The sequence below is a fragment of the Lonchura striata genome, chromosome 30 (genome assembly GCF_050655825.1).
Source record: "Lonchura striata isolate lonStrDom1 chromosome 30, ASM5065582v1, whole genome shotgun sequence".
Classification (NCBI taxonomy): Eukaryota; Metazoa; Chordata; class Aves; order Passeriformes; family Estrildidae; genus Lonchura; species Lonchura striata.
Genome location: NC_140732.1, coordinates 6,918,633 through 6,931,517, shown reverse-complemented (window position 1 = coordinate 6,931,517; position 12,885 = coordinate 6,918,633). Strand labels below are relative to the sequence as shown.

The following is a 12,885-nucleotide window of genomic DNA, read 5'->3' as shown; positions in this document are numbered from 1 at the left end:
GGGGTCACTGGTGGCACTGGTGGCACCGGTGGCACTGGAGCGGGCCCGCGCTGACGCCGCCGCCGCAGCCCCGGTGCCCGCCCCGCCCCCCCCGGCTCCGCCTGGACGTCGCCCCCTCCCCCGAGTTCGGGCCGGCACCGGGACCGAGAGCCGTGCCCGCGGGGGGACGCGTGTTCCTGCAGGTGAGGACGGGGACGGGGACACGGGGGGACACGGGAGACACGGGGGGACACGGGGGGACACGGGGGACACGGGGGGACACGGGGGACACGGGGGGACACGGGGGGACACGGGAGACACGGGGGACACGGGGGGACACGGGGGGACCGTGTTCCTGCAGGTGAGGACGGGGACGGGGACACGGGGGGACACGGGAGACACGGGGGGACACGGGGGACATGGGGGGACACGGGGGACACGGGGGGACACGGGGGAACACGGGGGACACGGGGGGACACGGGGGACATGGGGGGACACGGGGGACATGGGGGACACGGGGGACATGGGGGGACACGTGTTCCTGCAGGTGAGGATGGGGACGGGGACACGGGGGACACGGGAGACACGAGGGACACGGGGGGACACGGGAGACACGGGGGACACGGGGGGATACGGGAGACACGGGGGACACGGGGGGACACGGGGGGACACGGGGGGACACGGGGGACACGGGGGGACACGGGGGGACACGGGGGGACACGGGGGGACACGGGGGACACGGGAGACACGGGGGATACGGGGGGACATGGGGGGACCGTGTTCCTGCAGGTGAGGACGGGGACAGGGGACACGGGAGACACGGGGGACATGGGGGACACGGGGGACATGGGGGACACGGGGGGACACGGGGGACACGGGGGGACCGTGTTCGTGCAGGTGAGGAACAGGGACAGGGGACACGGGGGGTGCGTGTTCGTGCAGGTGAGGGGGGAGCGGGGGGGTCCCGATCCCCATTCCCCCGTGTCCCCTCTGTGACCCCCCCATCCCCCGTCCCTGTCCCTGCCAGGTGTCGCTGTCACTGTTCCTGTCCCTCTCCAGGTGTCATTGTCCCTGTCCCTGTGTTCCTGTTCCTGTCCCTGCCAGGTGTCGCTGTCACTGTCGCTGTCCCTGTCCCCTCTGTGACACCGCCTGTCCCTGTGTCCCTATCCCTGTCCAGGTGTCATTGTCCCTGTCCCTGTGTCCCTGTCCCGGTGTTGCTGTCCCCTCTGTGATGCCCCTGTCCTTGTGTCCCTGTCCCTGTGTCCCTGTCCAGGTGTCGTTGTCCCCTCTGTGACTCCCCTGTCCCTGTCCCCTCTGTGACCCCCTGTCCGTGTCCGTGTCCCCACATGTGTCTCTGTCCCCTCTGTGACACCGTGTCCGTGTCCGTGTCCCCACATGTGTCTCTGTCCCCTCTGTGACACCGTGTCCGTGTCCCTGTCAATGTCCGTGTCCGTGTCCCGCAGGTGTCTCTGTCCCCTCTGTGACCCCGTGTCCGTGTCCGTGTCCATGTCCCCGCAGGTGTCCCTGTCCCCTCTGTGACCCCGTGTCCGTGTCCCGCAGGTGTCTCTGTCCCCTCTGTGACCCCGTGTCCGTGTCCGTGTCCGTGTCCCCGCAGGTGTCCCTGTCCCCTCTGTGACCCCGTGTCCGTGTCCGTGTCCCGCAGGTGTCCCTGTCCCCTCTGTGACCCCGTGTCCGTGTCCGTGTCCGTGTCCCCGCAGGTGTCCCTGTCCCCTCTGTGACCCCGTGTCCGTGTCCGTGTCCCGCAGGTGTCCCTGTCCCCTCTGTGACCCCCTGTCCCCGTGTCCGTGTCCCCGCAGGTGTCCCTGTCCCCTCTGTGACCCCGTGTCCGTGTCCGTGTCCCGCAGGTGTCCCTGTCCCGCGCTCCCCCCGGGCTCGGTTTCTCCCTCCGCCGCTGTTTCGTGTCCCCGCGCTCGTCGCCGGGCCCCGCCCGGGGTCCCGCCCCGGTGCCGCGGCCGCTCGTGGTGCTGCGCGGGGGCTGCGGCGCGGCGGGGCCGCGGCGGCGGCTCCGGAGCTCGTTCGTGCTCCCGGCGCGGTTCCCGGAGCCGCTGCAGTTCCTGCACTGCCGCCTGCGCCTCTGCCGCCAGCGCGGCGGCCCCGGCACCGGCCCCGGCACCGGCACCGGCACCGGCACCCCGCCGGGGCTGCCCGCGGTACCGGCCCGGCTGCGGCGCGGCGGGACGGGGGATGACCATGGGAAAGCGGAAAAGCGGGAAAGCGGGATGCTGGGATAACGGGATAACGGGCTGGGGTAACGGGATAATGGGCTGGGATAATGGGCTGGGATAATGGGATAATGGGCTGGGATAACGGGATAACGGGCTGGGATAACGATGGGATAACGGGATAACGGGCTGGGATAACGATGGGATAACGGGATAACAGGCTGGGATAACGGGATAATGGGATAACGGGCTGGGATAATGGGATAACGGGCTGGGATAACGGGATAATGGGATAATGGGCTGGGATAACGGGATAATGGGATAATGGGCTGGGATAATGGGATAACGGGCTGGGATAACGGGATAATGGGATAATGGGCTGGTATAATGGGATAACGGGCTGGGATAACGGGATAATGGGATAATGGGCTGGGATAACGGGATAACGGGCTGGGATAATGGGCTGGGATGCTGGGATAACGGGATAACGGGATAACGGGCTGGGGTAACGGGATAACGGGATAACGGGCTGGGGTAACGGGATAACGGGCTGGGATAATGGGCTGGGATAACGGGATAATGGGATAACGGGCTGGGATAACGGGATAACGGGATAACGGGCTGGGGTAATGGGATAATGGGCTGGGATAATGATGGGATAACGGGATAACGGGCTGGGATAATGGGCTGGGATAACGGGATAACGGGCTGGGATAACGGGATAATGGGAAAATGGGCTGGGATAATGGGATAACGGGATAATGGGCTGGGATAATGGGATAACGGGCTGGGATAACGGGATAACGGGCTGGGATAACGGGATAACGGGCTGGGATAATGATGGGATAACGGGATAACGGGCTGGGATAATGGGCTGGGATAACGGGATAACGGGCTGGGATAATGATGGGATAACGGGATAACGGGCTGGGATAATGGGATAACGGGATAATGGGATAATGGGCTGGTATAATGGGATAACGGGCTGGGATAACGGGATAATGGGATAATGGGATAACGGGATAACGGGCTGGGATAACAGGATATCGGGATAACGGGATAACGGGCTGGGATAACAGGCTGGGATAACGATGTGATAATAGTATAACGGGCTGGGATAACGGGCTGGGATAATGATGGGATAACGAGATAACGGGGATAGTGCTGGGATAACAGGATAGCAATGGGATAACGGGATAACAGGGCTGGGATAACGATGGGATAACGGGATAGCAGTGGGATAATAGCAGTGGGATAATGGGATAGCAATGGGATAACAGCGGGGTGGTGGTGGGACAGGGGGATAACGGGGGTGGATAATGAGGTAGTGATGGGATAACGGGGATAAGGGGGTGGGATAGTGATGGGATAATGGGATAACAGGACAGCAATGGGATAACAGTGGCACGGCAGCAAGACCGTGGTGGGACAGGGGGATAGTGGGGATGGGATAACGGGATAATGATGGGATAACGGGAGTGGGATAACGGGATAATGGGATAGCGACGGGATAATGGGATAACGGGATAGCGATGGGATAACAGGATAATGGGATAGCAATGGGATAACGAGAGTGGGATAACGGGATAATGAGATAGCTATGGGATAACAGGAATGGGGATAATGGGAATGGGAATACAGTGGGGCAACAAGGGGATAATGGGAATGGGGATACAATGGGATAACAACAGGAACAACAGGAATGGGGATACAGAGGAAATGGGGGACACTGGGAATGGGGACAGCAAGAGCAGGGGCAGCCCTGAACCGGGAGTGGGACACGTTGGGGACACGCACCGGGAACAGGGGACAGCGGGAACGGGGCCGTGACAGCACCGGGACAGGGGGGACACGGGGGTGGCACCGGGGACACCGGTACGGGGGGACACTGGGACAGGGGGACACTGGGACAGGGGGACACGGGGGTGGCACCGGGGACACCAGGACAGGGGGGGACACCGGGACAGGGGGGACACCGGGACGGGGGGACACAGGGACAGGGGGACACAGGGACAAGGGGGGGACACGGGGGTGGCAGCGGGGACACCGGGGACAGGGGGACACCGGGACGGGGGGGGACACCAGGACAGGGGGACACCGGGACAGGGGGGAACACGGGGGACAGGGGGGACACCGGGACAGGGGGACACGGGGGTGGCAGCGGGGACACCGGGACAGGGGGGACACCGGGGACAGGGGGGACACCGGGACAGGGGGACACGGGGGTGGCAGCGGGGACACCGGGACAGGGGGACACCGGGACAGGGGGGACACCGGGACAGGGGGACACGGGGGTGACACTGAGGACACCGGGACAGGGGGGACACAGGGACAGGGGGTCACGGGGTGGCACCGGGGACACCGGGGGGTTCTGGGGGTGTCGCCCCCCGGTCCCCCCCCCGGTAACCCCGCCCCTCGCCCAGTGCCGGGCCGAGCCCTGTCCCCGCAGAGGGGGCGGAGCCTCCGGCGCTGGCCCCGCCCCCCGGCCCCGCCCCCGCGCTGGCCCCGCCCCCGCGCTGCGCACCGTGACCCGGCCGATCGTGGTGACGCTGGGGACCCCCGCGACCCCCGCGCCCGGTACGGGACCCCCGGCGGGGACACCCCCGGCACCTCCCCTCTGGAGCCACGCCCCCCGAGACCCCCGCGAGGGAACCCACCCCCCAAACCTGCCGGGACCCCCGACAGAGACCCCCCTGGGACCCCCCGTAACCCGGGACCCCCGACAGACACCCGGGACCCCCCCTACAACAGAGACCCCCCCCCAACCAAGACCCCCCTGGGACCCCCCGTAACCCGGGACCCCCGTCAGACACCCCCCCCACCCTTCCGCCCCGGGACCCCCCCTACAACAGAGACCCCCCCAAAACCGAGACCCCCCCACAACCGGGACCCCCAGTTCCCCCCCCGCAGAAAGAAGGGGCTCCCCCTCCCGATGCCCCCCAATAACCGCCCCTCCCCCCAGGTGCCCCCCCGGGGCTCCCCCCGCCGCCGTTCCCGCCGCCCCCGCCCCTCCTGCGCCCCCCGCCCCCCCCCCGGGAGCGGCCCCGGGCCCCCCCTGCGGGTGAGTGACGGGAATGGGGGGGGGGGGCACCGGGACCCCCGGGACTGGGGAATTTGGGGGGTCCCAGAGCCCTGGGTCCTTCCTGGGGGGGGGTTGGAGGGCTGGGGAGGAGACCCCCGGCTCATTTGTGGGGGGGGGGGTCCCGAACTCCTGGGTCCCTTTTGGGGGAGGGGGGGATTTTGGAGGTTCGCGGACCCGTTGGGGGGGATTGGGGGGCTGCGTGGGGGGTCCCGAAGTGCTCAGTCCCTTCGGACGGGGCGGGGGGGCTCCCGGATCCCTGGGGCGGTTTTGGGGGGCTGGGGGGCTCTTGAGGGTCTGGTTTCTCTTTTGGGGTGGGGGGGTCCCGGACCCTGGGATTCCTTTGCAGGGGTTTAGGGGGGAATTTGGGCTGTCTCGGCCCCCAAATTTGGGGGGGATTTTGGGGGGCTGACGCTGCCCCTCAGCCCCTCCCGTGCCCCCCGGGACCGTGGCCGCTGTTTCCTTCGGTGCCTTCGTGGTGGGGGTGGCGCTGGCGGGGGGGCTCTGGCTCGTGCACGGCCGGACAGGTGAGGGACCCCCCCCCAGAATCATCCCTGTCCCCCCAAAATAATCCCCTCAACATAATCCCCCTCCCCAAATCATCCCCAACCCCCAAAAGACCCCCCCCAACCGTCCCCCATCCCAAATAATTTCCCTCCCCAAAATATCCCCCTCCCTAAAATAATCCAATCCCCCCAAATACCCCCCAAATTAATCCCCATCCCAAATTAATCCCCATCCTAAAAGAACACCCCCGAAATAGTCCCCACCCCCACAAAGAGTGCCCCTCCCCAAAATAACCCCCCAAAAATGACCCCCTCCCCAGAACAACCCCCACCCCCAAAATCTCCCCCCGAACCCCATCCCTGGGCCCTGCCCCTCCCCCAGACCCCCCCAGGGCTGGGAACCCCCCAAAACTCCCCCTTTACCCCCTCCAAATTTCCCAGGACCCCCAAACCCCCCTTAACCCCCCTAAATTCACCCCCCCCAATTCCCATTTAATTGAGACCCCCCCCCCAAATCTTCCGAGCCCCTCCCCGACCCCCTCAATTTGGGGTGGGACCTCCCCTGATCTCTGCCCCTCACCCCACAGCCCCCCGGCCCCCCTCGGCCCCAGCGCTGCCCCCCAGCCCGGGGGGGGGCCAGGTACTGGGGGGACTGGAAAGGGATACTGGGAGCACTGGGGGGGCACTGGGAGGGACATGGGGGATACTGGGAGGGCAGGGGGCAACTGGGAGCACTGGGGGGGAACTGGGAGGGACATGGGGGATACTGGGAGCACTGGGGGGGAACTGGGAGCACTGGGGGGGAACTGGAAGGGACATGGGGGATACTGGGAGCACTGGGGGGATACTGGGAGCACTGGGGGGATAGAGGCCCCCAGGAGTGACAGGGACCTGGGGGTGCTGGGGGACCTGGTTGTGCCAGTCTGGGGTGAGGGGAGGGGTGTAGGCTGGGTGTCTCCCTGTTGTCACTGTCACTGTCATTGTCACTGTCACTGTGTCATTGTCACTGTCGCTGTCACTGTCATTGTCACTGTGTCACTGTCGCTGTCACTGTTGCTGTCACTGTCGCTGTTGCTGTCATTGTCACTGTCATTGTCATTGTCACTGTCACTGTCACTGTGTCACTGTCACTGTCATTTTCACTGTCATTGTCACTGTCACTGTGTCATTTCACTGTAATTGTCACTGTCGCTGTCACTGTCATTGTCACTGTGTCATTGTCACTGTCAATGTCACTGTCACTGTCACTGCGTCATTGTCACTGTGTTACTGTCACTGTCCCTGTCACTGTCCCTGTCACTTTCACTGTCACTGTCATTGTCACTGTCACTGTCATTGTCGCTGTCATTGTCACTGTCACTGTCACTGTGTCACTGTCACTGTCATTTTCACTGTCATTGTCACTGTGTCATTTTACTGTCATTGTCACTGTGTTACTGTCACTGTCCCTGTCACTGTCCCTGTCACTTTCACTGTCACTGTCACTGTCACTGTCGCTGTCATTATCATTGTCACTGTCACTGTGTCACTGTCACTGTCATTTTCACTGTCATTGTCACTGTGTCATTGTCACTGTCACTGTCATTGTCACTGTCGCTGTCACTGTCATTGTCACTGTGTCATTGTCACTGTCTCTGTCACTGTCATTGTCACTGTGTCACTGTCACTGTCCCTGTCACTTTCACTGTCACTGTCATTGTCACTGTCGCTGTCATTGTCACTGTCATTGTCACTGTCATTGTCACTGTGTCACTGTCATTGTCACTGTCACTGTCACTGTTGGGTGACAGGCGATGATTGACAGCTCAGAGCGCTGAGAAATTCCTGAGGGAAAAGGAAATTCCGGCAGTGGGAGATGGCGGCCAGAGCTGATCCAGCCCCTCGTCCTCGCTCCCCTGCTCGGGACCCATCCCAGCAGCGCTTTCCAGGCAGGGAAATCTCCTGGGGTAATTCCCATGGGAGGGGGCAGACAGAACCAGCAAACTGGGATATTAATTAATCCAAAGTTCTGCCGTCTGTAACCACTGAGTGCTGACGCTTTTGCTCGTTAAAACGTCCCAATCGTGCAAAGCTTCGCTGATGGGGGAGCGGGGAGTGGTCTTTGGGGACCCCCCGGCCTTTGGGGACACCCTGGCTCCTGCTGTGTGCTGAGAACAAAATCTGAACCGCCTCTCCTCAAGGTGTGACTTGGCTTCATCGCCCACGGCTGTGCTCTGGCTGGGCTCAGGGTGCTCTCCAGGCTGGGAACAGCCAAAGCAGCCCCAGGATTTGGGGTTTGGCCAGAGGAGCACGTTGGGGGCTGCAGGGGGTCCCATGGGAGGTTCAAGGTGTCCTGTGATGGAAGGCTGGAGGTTCCAGAGGGTCCCTGCGGAGAAGACAAGGGGGGTTCAGGGTGTGCAGGAGGCTCCCAGTGCCAGCGGTCCCCATGCCTGGGAATGGGCGGGTCTGGGGGTCCCGGTTCCGGATAAGGGGGTGCAGGGGGGTCCCGGGAATGGGCGGGTCTGGGGGTCCCGGTTCCGGATAAGGGGGTGCAGGGGGGTCCCGGGAATGGGCGGGTCTGGGGGTCCCGGTTCAGGATAAGGGGGTGCAGGGGGGTCCCGGTTCAGGATAAGGGGGTGCAGGGGGGTCCCGGGAATGGGCGGGTCTGGGGGTCCCGGTTCAGGATAAGGGGGTGCAGGGGGGTCCCGGGAATGGGCGGGTCTGGGGGTCCCGGTTCAGGATAAGGGGGTGCAGGGGGGTCCAGGTTCAGGATAAGGGGGTGCAGGGGGGTCCCGGTGGCAGAGAGGGGAGTGCAGAGGGTCTCCGTGCCCAGGAATGGATGTCCAGGAGGGTCCCCGTGTCCGGGAATGGGATCTCTGGGGATCCCTCCGTCCCCTCGTTGCCCCCAGGAGCCGCCGGAGCGCCCCCAGCCCCCGCGCTGGAGCCCCGCCCCCGCTCGCGATTGGTGCCGCCGCCGCGCAGCAGCCAATGGCAGCCGGCGGCGTTCGTGACGTCACCGGTTGCTGGGTCGATTCCGGAGGCGCCGTTCGGGAGGCGCGAAAGCGACGGAGGGACGCGGCGGGGGCGGGAGTGGGAATCCTTGGGAATTCTCCCGGGACCCCTCGGGATCGCCCCTGGATAGCCCGAGTTCCGGTCCATCCCGGTCCCGGGATCCCTCGTTCCCGGAATCACTCATTCCCGGGGCCTCCCAGTTCCAACCAGTGCTCCCAGTAGGACTCCATGCTCCCCCTCCCTGCTCCCAGTTCACTCCCAGTGCTCCCAGTCCACTCCCGGTGTTCCCAGGGTCACCCCCTGCCTCTCCCCACATCTTTTCAATGTCTCTGGAATCTTGGGCTCACCACAAACTCACTCCGGCTCTTTTGGATTCATCAAGGGCAGAGCAAAAGGGAATTTCTGTGGAAGCTGCAGAACCCCTGTCAGCACCAGAATTCCCAATGTTTCACCCACTGTCCCAAGGCAACACCTAAACCCAGCTTTTCCCACCTAAACCTGGTTCTTCCCACCTAAACCCAGCTTTTCCCACCTAAACCTGGTTTTTCCACCTACACCCAGCTTTTCCCATCAATGACTCCAGGAAATCGCACGTGCCAAGGACCTGTAGTCCAGGACATGGCACGGAAATGGAGACACAGAACTTCCTGCAGATCCCAAGCCCCAAATCCTGCAGCTGCTTTGGCCGTTCCCAACCTGGAGAACACCCTGAGATCACCTGGAGCACAGAGGTGGGGGATAAGGACACCCCGAGCCCCACGGAGCCCCTGGGTGGAGGTGGGGGCTGAGGACACTAAGGCCCCCAGGAGATGCTGCAAGGACCCCCTACCTCACTGGGATCCCCTCGAGTCCAAACCCCCACATGACTCCCCTGAATTTTCTTGACCAGTGGATATTGACTGCATTTTTCCTTTGTTTCCAGGAAAGGTTCCTGTCCGTTTTTGGATGTAGCCCCTAGGGGGGCTTCATCCGCCCGAGATGTACCTGAAAGCACTTCAATAAATACAACTGCTTTTTATTCCCTTAATGTTGTCTGGCCTAGTGCAGAGACCAGAGAGGGGAAACTAGTGGGGAGCTTTTTTGGGATGATTTCAGGTCTTGGAAGGCTTAGTGGTGATATTTCTGAGGGTTTTTCCATGTAAATTTTTGTGATCTGGAGTTTTTTTGGGCTGAATCTTGGTGATCTGGAGATTTTTGTGAATGCAATATGTCTGGTGACTTCTAGAGATTGCTTGGGGCAGGAGGAGTCCCCAACAAAACGCTCTCATACCTTGTTTGTCTTTCAGAAATAGGATTTCTCATTTCCAAATCTCAACCCTGTCTGTGGGCCCTGTCTTGGGAACACTCGCTGGTGTCACCTCAATCCAGTGTCCCCGCTGCTCGTTGTCAACCTCTGATCCGTGTCCCCAGTGTCCCTGTGTCACCCCTGTGCTGATGTCCCCCTTGCCTGGCATCACCCCCAGATCCGTGTCCATCTTGTCTTCAGTTGCAATGCGAGATGGAAGCAGAAGTATTTATTCTATCACCATCTGTTGAAACCAGGTGGAGCAGTGTTCTTTATCTCTTCCATGACCCATCCCTCATAACTCCAGGGGGAGATATCCTCTGTTAATGGGCCAGCCATTAAAACCAGGTGGGGCAGTTTCCTTTTTCTCTTCCACACCCATCCCCTGTTCAAGGAAATATCTTCATTTAATGGGCCATTGAGCCTCACTGCCTGACTGCTGAAATGACATGATCCCATTGTGAGATGCTGTGAGAATATCACGCTCCAGCATGGTGTGGGTGGATGGAGGCAGAGATCTCTGAGGTTTGCTCTTGTGGAGAGAGGTTTATTGGTGGGTGCAGAAGGTTCTGCCTCGTGCTCCCAGGCGCAGCATGTGGCCGGGCTTAAGAGGACGGGGGAGGGGAGAGACAAAAGGAGGGTTTGGGATAGGGGAAGCTCCAAGAGAGGGGAAGTTCTAGGAGAGGGGAAGAGGTTCCAAGAGAGGGGAGGAAGTTCCAAGAGAGCGCGTGGCCCCTCAAAGCCCCCTTATCAGGAGAGCTTCGAGGCGGGTTGGGATGAGGCATATCCAATGGGGTTGCATGCACTAATGTTTTAGGGGAGGGTACAGAGGTGTGGGATGAACAATATATCTTTTGGGGGGTGGGATGGAACAGTCCATTTCACTCCAGGACTCACCCAAAGGCAGGGGCGTCATCTGGCTAGCTGGGAGAACTGTTCTCATCCTAGCTGTATTATTTATGAACAATCATATTTATCTATCATCTGCAACAATTGCCCTTTTTTGTTAAACTATTTAAAAGGTAAATATTGACTTAATTACTATTTTTTGCACAACCTGAGGTATATAGGATATTGCTACTGAAACTACACTTATTACTCTTAAAACAATCAAGCTTACTTTACAGAGTTCCTTCAGCCAAGGTGCAGAGCTCAAACCTTCAGATAAACTGTTTAGCTAGATTACTGATTATGGTAGAGGTGGCATTTATTTCTTTACTGATTGAGCATATTAACCTTTTGACTGCTTTAGTGTAATGGAAGAATTTAACTGAGGTAGTGTTATCAAAACCTTCTGGGGAAGGTTCTCTAATTATCCAGGTTGAAGAAATCTATTAGGGCTTTGTATCAGGCAGAGATATGGTACCAGAGCTTGCAGTCTTGGCTAGAGCAACCCAGGCATTTGTCTTTGGTTAACTTACAGGTGAAACTTCAATACAAAAATTGAAACAAGAGAACAACTGTAACAACAAGGGTACAAAAGCAACATGCATGTGTAAACAAATGTCCATAGTCTCAAGTTGTTTCTGGTAGGTAGTTTTCTTCTCGGCTTTGCCCAGTTCAGGTCTGAGTACCTGCTTCTTGGCTTGCACCTGCAGAGGCACTGCTTTGTATGGGGATGTCAGTAAGCCTCACATTCTTTGCTGAGACCCATTTGGATCCTTTACCTGTGAAAACACAAGCAAACCCTCTCCCCCATGTTACAAGGTTGCATGGACTTTCTATTTGTCCTGTGTCTAAGGTTTTGATTAAGACTGATGGGTGCCCTTTTATTTTTGCTTTTTTGTTGTACAGAAAGTGTCTATAAATCAGGGGGTGAGGCTCTCCTATAGAGCAATTTGAAAAATTGTGAACATACAGATCCTTACTCAACCTCTTTTGGGGTGCAGCCTTATAGATTCCCCTTTTCTGCTTTAACAAGTTGCGTTTTGGGGTTTCAGATGTTTTTTCTATGGTACTTTTCAACAGTTGTTTACCATAGAAAGAAGGGATACCACTATCATTTGCTGCTTTTAGGAATTTTCTCTCATCCTGAGATGGGACAGCTGTCCATTCTCTGGGACTACCAGCTTTCTGGCTGAATGCCACAGGCATGGACTGGGGATTCAGACTGTCCTCCTTGTGACTATCATGTCTGAATGCATGCCAGTGTATCAGTTGGCAATTATCAACATTTTTCTGGGAATTTTGGGAAACCGGGGCAGCAGGGGTGGTATTGGTAGGGGTAGTATAGTTCTTTGTGGATCCTGTATTCGTCAAAGCAGCTGCTAGGTGCTGTTCCTCTTTCCCTTGCTGCATGCTAAGCTGTAAGTCAGATGCAGCAGCTGCTGGTAGCTGGGGTAGTGGAGCAGGAGTGGAGACTGTCAGCAAAGACTCACAGGAAAAACTGGAGGGCGCAGAGGGATCTCTCCGGGCTGAGGCTGCAGAATCATCATCTCCTGCCGGCAGACTGGCTGGGGAGTTTGTGGGGTTTGTAGGCTGTGGTTTCAGAGAAGCTGCTGGTGGCCCTAGAGCAGAGGCGTCCAGGGACGGCGGGGGCGGCGGTGTGAGGGGAACTATTTGTGGCGCGGATGGAAGGAGTTCCGGGCGGGTATCCGGTGCGGAGGGATTTAGCGGCGAACCCGGAAGAGAGTCGGCAGTCCCCGGCCGCGGCAGCGGCGGTGGAACTCCACCCGCGAGCTCTGGGGGTCCCGCTGCCGCCACCGCTGGGCTCGGGGCTTCTGGTTGATTGCAGACCGCGGCACGGGGCGCGGGGGGAGCGGCGGGCTGCATCGGAGGCGCGGCAGGGGCGGCGGGGAGCGGCCGGGCCAGGGGCACCGCAAACTCCGCATGCGTGGGATGCGCCACATGGTCTGCCAGGCG

General features: G+C 60.1%; 1 long non-coding RNA gene across 1 annotated transcript; it reads left to right on the top strand.

Annotated features, from left to right (window-relative positions):
• The first annotated feature begins 6,478 nt into the window (after window positions 1-6,478).
• LOC146764973 (uncharacterized) lies at window positions 6,479-9,761 on the top strand. The gene is made up of 2 exons (XR_014950476.1): window positions 6,479-9,469; window positions 9,661-9,761. It is a non-coding gene; the product is annotated as an uncharacterized LOC146764973 (long non-coding RNA).
• The last annotated feature ends 3,124 nt before the right edge of the window (window positions 9,762-12,885 follow it).